The sequence below is a fragment of the Astatotilapia calliptera genome, chromosome 16 (assembly GCF_964374335.1).
Source record: "Astatotilapia calliptera chromosome 16, fAstCal68.1, whole genome shotgun sequence".
NCBI classification, from domain to species: domain Eukaryota; kingdom Metazoa; phylum Chordata; class Actinopteri; order Cichliformes; family Cichlidae; genus Astatotilapia; species Astatotilapia calliptera.
In genome coordinates, this window is record NC_137437.1 from 7,180,580 (window position 1) to 7,190,380 (window position 9,801).

Sequence of the window (9,801 nt, forward strand, 5' to 3'; positions counted from 1 at the left end):
TGCCCAACGCCTCGATCTGGGATGGGTGGTTGTAGGCGATGTCTGCCTCTCAGGTGCCCACAAACCCACGGTAAACTCTTTCAAGACAGACATTCTGAATAACGGGCGCCCTACCTTCCTTAGCCCCTGTGCAAGCAAAATCTATATAAAAGACAAATACACAGAAAGCTGTCCTAAATTCGAGAAGACACAAGCAGAAGTAGGCAGACACATTTTCCAGCAAACAGCAGATGATGACAAAATGGCTCTTTCAGTAGAAGATGCATTATTCCTGGAAATTATGCACAGAGACTTTATTAAAGATGAGGCGAACAATTGGGTAGCTCCACTCCCATTCCGCTCCCCCAGACAGCGTTTACCCAACAATAGGGACCAAGCCCTCAGTCGCTTAATGACGCTCCGCAAAACACTGAAAAAGAAACCTGAAATGAAAGAACATTACGTTGAGTTTTTAGACAAAACTTTCAGTAAGGGCCACGCTGAACCAGCTCCAGCTTTAGCTCCAGAACAAGAATGCTGGTATCTCCCTAGTTTTGGCATTTATCACCCTCAGAAGCCAGGAAAAATTAGGGTGGTTTTTGATTCAAGTGCGCAATACAACAATGTTTCTCTCAATGATGTGCTACTAAAAGGGCCAGATCTCAATAATACTCTTGTGGGAGTTCTGATGCATCTCAGGTCCGACCCATAAGCAGTCATGGCCGACGTGGAGCAAATGTTTTACAATTTTGTTGTCAGAGAAGACCACCGCAACTACCTTCGCTTCTTGTGGTTCAAAAACCATGATCTGGATGGAGAAGTACAGGAATTCAGGATGAGAGTCCACGTGTTCGGGAACTGCCCCTCCCCATCAGTGGCCATTTATGGACTGAAACGAACAGCGATGGAGGGAGAAAAAGAACACGGCAATGATGTAAGAGAGTTCATTGAACGCCACTTTTATGTGGATGATGGACTAAAATCATTTCCTTCCACTGATGAGGCCATCAACATTCTCTGAGGGGCTCAGAAGATGCTGGCTAAATGTAACATATGCCTGCATAAAATCTCATCCAACTGTCCTACCATCACAAACGCTTTTCCAAGTGAGGACCTTGCAGCTGACATGCAGGGCCTTGACCTTCGGCAGACACCCATGCAGAGAAGCTTGGGCTTGGGCTGGGACCTGTCTACAGACTTGTTCAGGTTCCAAATAACCGTGAATGAGAAGCCCTTTACCAAGCGTGGAGTATTGTCAGTCGTTAATAGTGTGTATGACCCACTCGGCTTTGCTGTCCCTGTCATTGTAGAGGGCAGGGTCATACTCAGAGACATTTCCACTGACATTTGTGAATGGGACACAGAACTCCCTAAAGACAAATTACAACAGTGGCAACAGTGGAAACACTCCCTCAAACATCTACAACAACTTGAGATTCCCAGAATGTTCACCTCAATACCACTCTCTGCAGCAGCAACTAAGGAAATCCATGTTTTCTGCGATGCCTCTACCAAGGCAGTGGCCGCTGTTGCCTACCTTAAACTCACAGACAGAGATGGTCATAATGAAGTGGGCTTCCTTCTCGGCAAGGCACGGCTTGCCCCAAGACCAGACATCACCATACCCAGACTTGAGCTCTGTGCAGCGGTCCTGGCTGTCGAGGTGGCAGAGTTAGTTGTGGACGAGCTGGACATCTCAGTTGATCAGGTGAGCTTCTATTCAGACACCAAAGTACATCTTCAACACAAAGAGGCGTTTTTACATCTATGTGCACAACAGAGTGGAACGCATCAGGCGATCCACACAAGCTCACCAGTGGCATTATGTGCCCACTCACTTAAATCCTGCTGATCATGCCACGCGCGCATTACCTGCTGAGCAGCTTTCTACCTCCACATGGCTCAGTGGACCTGCTTTTCTTACCAAGTCAGAAATAGGTCAATCTCAGGCAGAGTCGTTTGATCTTGTAGACCCAGAGACTGACAACGAACTGCGTCATGAGGTAACTACTTGTGTTACCACTCTTGCAAAGGATGTTCTCAGTAGTGCCAGATTCGAAAGGTTTTCTAGTTGGAATGTGCTACTGAAGGCTATATCTAGACTCCGACACATTGTTAAGTCCTTTAAGCAGAACATAGAAGGCACCTGTCAGGGCTGGCACAGCTGTAGCGAGCATTTAACCAAAAAGCAGCTCGATCAAGCTAAGATCATTATCATTCGCACTGTCCAAAGAGAAATCTATGCAGAAGACATAAGACAGCTTGAAAAGAGTATGCCCCTCAAAAGTTCAAGCCCACTATGCAAACTGAACCCATTTCTTGACACAAATGGAATCTTCAGAGTGGGTGGGAGACTAAGACGAGTACAGTTGACTTCGGATGTAACAAATCCTATCCTCATCCCTGCCAAACACCACCTTGCCCAGCTCATTATAAGACACTTCCATGTGAAAGTATGCCATCAGGGCAGACATTTTACTGAAGGAGCAGTCAGAGCTGCAGGCTTTTGGATTGTGGGAGGAAAAAGAGCAATAAGCAAAATGATATTCAGCTGCGTGACATGTCGAAAACTAAGAGGCAGACAGCAGGAACAGATTATGGCTGAGCTAGCAGAGGATAGGCTGTCCACTGACCCTCCGTTCACACATGTAGGGCTTGATGTGTTCGGGCCCTGGTCTGTCACTGTCAGAAAAACGCGTGGTGGGCAAGCGGATGCAAAGCGATGGGCACTCATATTTACGTGCATGAGTACACGGGCCATTCACATTGAAGTTATAGAATCAATGGACACGTCATCATTCATCAATGCCCTGCGTCGTTTTTTTGCCATCAGAGGTGCAGTCAAACTTCTTAGGTCCGATTGTGGGACAAATTTTGTGGGTGCCTGCAAAGAGCTGCAAATAGACAAACAGGGCTGCTACAACAGCAAACTAAACAGCTTTCTTGAAGACTCTGGCTGCAAATGGCTATTCAACCCCCCACATGCGTCGCATATGGCTGGCTCCTGGGAGCGAATGATTGGGGTCACGCGCAAAATCCTTGATGCAATGCTCCTAGAACACATGAATGCAAAGCTTACCCATGAAATACTAGTGACCTTAATGGCTGAAGTCACTGCAATAGTGAATGCTCGTCCGTTAACAGCAGTTTCTGCAGATCCAGATAACCCAGTCATCCTTACCCCAGCCATGGTGCTCACGCAAGAGATTACGACCCCACCAATCCCACCAGGTCAGTTTGGAAACAGTGATCTGTTCAAAGATCAATGGAGGTGCGTACAATACCTCGCTGATGTCTTCTGGAGACGATGGAAAAAAGAATACATCTCAGGACTTCAGGACCGCCGCAAATGGAAAATAGTAAAGCCTAACCTACAAACAGGAGATGTTGTTCTTTTAAGAGAGACACTCGAACATAGGAACAACTGACCACTTGGACTTATCACCAAAACCTTTCCCAGTGAGGATGGGCTTGTAAGGAAGATAGAGGTGAGGATTTTCCGCAAGGGTGAAAACAAGTGCTACATAAGGCCTATAAGTGAGGTTGTGCTATTGGTGTCTAAGGATTGTACTTAGAAGCAGAAACTTTGTTTCATTGTATGTCACTTGCCTTTTACATGTTAGTTGAGGGTGACATTCCATGGATGTCAGGCGGGGAGTATTCTGCCCCTCGGTTGTTACTTTGTTGGGTTTCTTTGGCTGGCGCATTTCTCAGGTTTCCCAATAGTGGGCAGTATTATCCCTTCAGTTTGTGGCTTCTTCTTTGGTTATTTGGTGTGCACTACACTGCCCCCTTTGGTGATGTGTTGTAAGCAGCAGGCAAAGTTCACGCAGGCAGTGTGAGAAAATGCATGGAGCAGAAAACAAGCTGCACAACTTTAAGCCCAGTTTACATCGTTGGGGAGTTTGTTGAGCCATAATCTGTAAGTAAGCAATGTCTAACTTCATTTTCTGTAAGATTTGTTACTTTCATGTTACTTAAAAGGTTATTTGAACGTATAAGGAAAGATGTTAATGATGAATGTAAAGCATAAGGAAAGCTATGTTGCTAACTTCTGTTTTGTTTACAAAATATGTTGATACTGATGCTTACGTATTATTTTACTGTATGTTCACAGTCTTACAAATTAAAAGAGGAAAAAAACCAGTCTTCAGTTAAAAACACAAAGACAAAGCGACGTGTCCTGTCGTTCCTGGAACCATCTCCTCTTATGTTAAGCCCGCTGCATAGGGTGAATAGCCATACATTCACCTGAGGGCAGCAGACTATTTATTCAGGATTTTAAGGTATCTAATATTTTGATTCCTAATTTCAATGATCTAAATACTTTAAGAATTAGATGTTGGTTTGTCAATTGAAAGTGTGTAGATCTTGCATTATTATGGTGTTATATTATGATTATACATTCAAAGACATAAAATGGTCTTAAAATTACAATGACATAACTTGTCGCAATTGTTTATGGGGCAATATACTGACCAACAAAAAGTCGTTATCGTAACAGGCCTTCAAAACAGATGGTTTTATGATTGATAAATTCAAAAAATAAATACATTTAATTTCTCTGAGATTCTCTAATATTCAGTTACAGTTCACAAGCAGCTACCTGTACATGCAGTATTATACTGTAAATATAAATCTCTGCATTTAGCATCCCACTAGAAGAGTCACAGTTACTGCCTCTTTTTTTTTTTTTTTATAAATACCTGTGCTATTACTAACACATTTACTGTTTTACTTTTAGCCTGTGGATACAAATGCAGATTTCCTTAATGTAAGTTGTGCATTTTAATTACATCATGTTATTTTTATTATTTATTTATTTATTTATTTATTTTGTTTTACATTAAAATATTTCAAGCTTCTTGGTTAAAGAAGCTTGATTGCTAGTAGGTAAAGAATAGTTCACCTATAATTGATATTCCCAATTAATTTCTCACCTCTGATTGAATACCTTTGTTTGTTTGCCTTTTTTGAATATAACAATACATACAAAGAATGTTTTGCTTGAAAGCAGTACAAAAGAACAGCTATGTCTTCAGCGTCGGTGTCTTCAGTGAGAGCCAAAACAACAAATTTTCAGCGTGAAAAAACTCAGCTCGTGTAACCTGAGGAAACGGTAATTTTTCTCTAAATATCTTTTTAGCTGTGGTTAGCTGGATGTCAGTCTTATGTTACAGCAGCGGTGTCGAGCTCGAGCTGCGAGTCATATTTTCGGTGCTACGTTGTAGTGAGTAGGGCTGGGCCATATTATACCGTTCACGATAATACCGGTATAATGTTAGGCAACGATAGGAAAATGAAATATCGCGATAGAATGGGAGTAAAACGCGCATGCGCAGTGCCTTTGTTTTCATACGCACATGGCCGGTCGTTGAGTGAAACAGATGAACCAGAATTGGTTTGTAAAAATGGTGCAACTTCAGCGATGTGGAACTGGTTTGGTGTTTGTCCGTCAGATACACAACAAAGCACATTTTTTTTTGCAGAACATGCAAGCGGCCATCGTTATTGTCGTATTTGTCGGACTAAGATGCTCTTAAATCTGGGAGTAATCTGGGTCCTAAACTCCGTTAACTTCAGGTCAAACAACACTGCAGCATCACTTAGAGTTAAAAACTGTCTAAATTCTTTCATCTTTAATAAAACGATCAGCATTGCTGCTTTACCAGGTGTAACTATAAAGTTTAACTTCCAGGCATCCATGAAAACAAAAGTTATTACATTTAACGGAGTTAGAAGTTAGCAGGAAGCTAGCGGAAGTTAGCTCGCTAGTTTCGCTAGTTACCTAAGCATGATATTGCATGTTCTGACTGAGAGATTTCTGAAAAAAAATCAAACGTACAGCTCTGCTATCACTTCCAGCATAAATGAAGACAGGAAACTAAACAGCAGTGACATTTGTAGGGTTACTGAAGTTGGGCTAGCTGGTATATAATAATGTGCTACGTGATCGCTAGCGACACAGCTATGTTAGCATAACATAAGCAGTGAAGCTGGAGGACGAACACTAACACTTTTCCACTTATAAAAGTTAATGTGAAGGTTCTTCATGGTTAGAGACAAATGCAATCGCATGGCAGGATGCTGTAAATGGACCAAACTTCAGTCAGGAGAACAACTGAGATAATCCATCCACAATACGAGGTTAGTTATTAATATACTGCAACAACATGGGAATAGAGCAGCTGCCAGAGAATTCAACATTAATGAATCAATGGTACAGAAGTGGAGGAAGCAAGAAGAATGAGTTTAATAAAGTTTGATTTATCTGACTGCTTTGTTTCGCTTAATGTGCCTTATAATCCTGTGCACCTTATGGTCCGAAAAATACGTACTGCACACTGCAGTTTAATGTTGCAAAGCACCTCTTTTTAACTTCAGTGGATATTATACATGTTATGCTCAGGATATGTCAGCCCATTTCTACTGGAAATGCCTTTTGGTTAAACTTTCAGCAAGGAATTTGCATTTGCACTGTTACATTTTTATAAAGCTTTAATGTACATAAAAACCAGCTTCTTGTTTAAGTGAAAATAAATGGAAGGTTGTCTTTTTGCACTAGTAATGTTGTGGAGTTGTATTTTGTCTCGCATCAATTATATCGTCGGTTATATCGTTATCGCAAATTTTCAAATATATATCGTGATAAATATTTTTGGCCATATCGCCCTGCTCTAGTAGTGAGATAAGTTTGTGCGTGTTTTGTGCAGCTTCGGCTGTCTTTTTAACTGCTCGCTGGTTAGCTAGCGTGAGCTATAAGCTAACAGCTAGCATGGTTAATGATGCTAGAGTTCCACGCACATGTAAACAGCTCGTCTCTACCAGTGGCGTGTCCAGCAGGGTGGCCACCCCACACCCCACAGGCCACCCCACCAACCAGACTGGCCACCCCAGGTGCCACCCCAAAGGCAAAACAATAAAATTCAATCAAATATCAAATGTCCGATTATGTTTTCACGGTGAAGCTCAGATATCCGAGTGTAAGTGAATGTAGCATCAGCTTCTGCGCTATGCGCATCACGTTAGCAAAGGTAGGAGAGCCAAGCACGAAAGACGGCACTGCAGGAAACAATTTTTCGGTGAAAGAAAATGAGGACAGAATAAATGTCCCGGTAAGTAATATTAAGTTTGTTGAGTTTAGTAAACTTCGGTGAAATTAGAATACCAAGGAAAAAATAACACTTAAAGAATTATTGCAGCCGTCGAATATTTCAGACAGTATGCTACTGAGGGGAGCTAACATAAGAGTTATGCGTTATAAGATATAATCTAAGTCGTAACATTGCTGTATGGAGCTGCAGATTTGGTTGCAGGTTAACATAGCTGGACTGGCCATCGGGCATACCGGGCATATGCCCGGTGACTTATTTTTTATTTTTTTTTGTAAGGGCATGAACAATGAGAGGTGGTGAGTTGGCCAGATGCAGGTCGATGTGTAAAAATAACTCAGTTGTTTGGTGGTGGCTATGGCGGGGCTTCCACAGAGGCCAGCAGGTGGATGAGGGAAGAGGAGGCAGGAGGAGAGCCCCGAGGCAGCCGCCGGTCCGAGTGTCAGGTGAACTGAACTTCAGGTAAGAAGTTATGACCTGCAGTCTATCTGGGTCAGATATAAACCAAGTTTAGGTGGAGTTTATTTTCGTTATGCTGACTTTTTACCGTCAGTTGCAATAACTCGTACTGCGTTCTAGCCAGCTTGAAGGAGTTTTTATACAGTTGGGTGGGTGCTATGATGTTACTGATAGTGAACTTTATTTTATTCATATGTTTAGCTAGTAGAGTTGCCAACGGCTCCTTAAAAAAATGGAATGGTCCCTCATTCAGAGAAAATATTACACGTTTCGTATTGAGCTGAGAAGAGACGCAGTTTGTCCTGGATTTTAGTTAGAATGGAAAAAGACACAAAGCTGGAGTTATTCTGTGTTTACGCTGCACAGCTGCCTCTTCTCCTCTCATTCTCCCCCCCTCCCTCTCCTGTTGCTACTTCAATCATGAAACTCATCAATGATCAGCTGATCGGCTTTTCTCTCTTGCTTATTTATCGCCCACTTTGCGCCAGAAAGAGGAAACCAGCAGATGTCGCGCTAAACAACAGCAGCACGTTTAAGCTTGATCAGCTGTTGTTAGAATGTATTTAATATTAATTTCTAGTATCAGCTGATGTTTGCTGGAGCCACAGCTGTAAAGCTGCTGGTCATGATGTCGGTTTGTATATCTGGTGAGAGGGAAACATGAAGATGAAACCAGGAGATGTCCTTACTGAATCATCAGAGCTGAACAGTTGATGGAGAAACAGGTTTACCTTTCAGGTCACATGAATGAGTTGAAGGGAAGTTATGAACTGTTTCTGAGAGACAAATAACACCAGGATCCTTTTCTATGTAGCTGACAGCTGGTAACTGTGCAGGGGCGGGTCTAGGAAAGTTTTGCCAGGGGGCAGGTAGGGCATTAACAGGGAAAGGTGGGGCACAAAGAAATACTTTTCTTTCTTATTCTCATTTAAAATATCTAGCTTTGATTAAATAATTATCTAAATCTTACAACCAAAGTTTTTATCTGATGTAAAATGTATAGAAATCATACATATACCAACAAGACAGTGTACATATGGAAAAGATATATATAAATTTTATAAAGTTTGTATCTGTCTTGTGTGAAACTTGTATGAAAAGCATACAATAGTAAAAACAGATATAAGATCCCTTGAAAGATTATATAATGAATCTTGTATGTTTTGGATACTTACTAAAACAATATATGAAAGTAATGAGAAAGTGGCCACTTTCATGAGTTAAGTCATATAAGTTTTTACTATTCCTTTTCCATATGGGACTGTCACAACAGCATTTGTTTTCATTCAAAGTCTTTATGGCTTTAATACCTGGTGGGCCGGTCTCTAGTCAAAATGCCAGATTTTCTGTCCCAGTCCGGCCCTGCAGGTGAATACTGGCAGTGTCACCATGCCAGCTGACTGTATTTCATCATCAGCCAGTGTTGTTCTTTATCAATATTACCAAAGTTTACCATAAGGCAGCATAGAAAGTATTTACTTGCTTTCAGGTTTTATTCAAATGCTAGTTTTTTCATTTGTTTCCACACTTTTTTCCTTTTTCAAAATCAAACACCAGTTTGTGAGAAGATTATCTTCTTTTTTTAATAGGCAGACAAAGTTTTACATTGGAATTGGCTAATTTGTCAATTGTTTGTTATAAATGTTCGTATTTTAATATTCAAAAATGTTTTTGCCCAAAACATATGTGCACTATATGTCAGTAAAAATACTATGCAAATATTGCTGTCCTTGAATGCTGAGTAAACACTGACAAAGCACTGATTGTATCGTTTGTACTTTATCAACGCAGTATCTAAAAACTTTGCACTGTAGTGGTTAAAATCTCATTCTAATAAGAGTTAAAAGCGCATTCAGTTATTAGGTTTACAGGATTATTGAATTAACGGTTGGTAGAATTTTTTTTAAACATTATCTGCCAATTACACCTGCCACCCTTCTCCAAATCTGTGCCCCTACCTGGCCCCCCCAACAAAAATTTTCTAGACATGCCACTGGTCTCTACTGCTTTAACTGTTAAAACACAAGGCAATACTGCGGCTGACAGGGTTTGTTATGTGAAACAGCAGCTTGTTTAGTTTAAACAGTCTGCATTAAGCTGGGCAAACACTGCGATTTTTTTCAGTCGCGTTATTCAGCTCCTGCTCAAACTGTACAAGTGAATCTCAGGGGTTAGAAGTTCATAGGCCACGGTGCAGGGTCTCACACAATACGGCCTGATGCTCTGATGCGACCTGAGTGCTCAAACTGTG

At 41.4% G+C, this 9,801-nt stretch overlaps 1 long non-coding RNA gene across 1 annotated transcript; it reads left to right on the plus strand.

The window, feature by feature from the left end:
* The first annotated feature begins 2,010 nt into the window (after positions 1 to 2,010).
* LOC145421116 (uncharacterized) lies at positions 2,011 to 4,774 on the plus strand. The gene is made up of 2 exons (XR_013902407.1): positions 2,011 to 3,901; positions 4,097 to 4,774. It is a non-coding gene; the product is annotated as an uncharacterized LOC145421116 (long non-coding RNA).
* Positions 4,775 to 9,801: the final 5,027 nt, after the last annotated feature.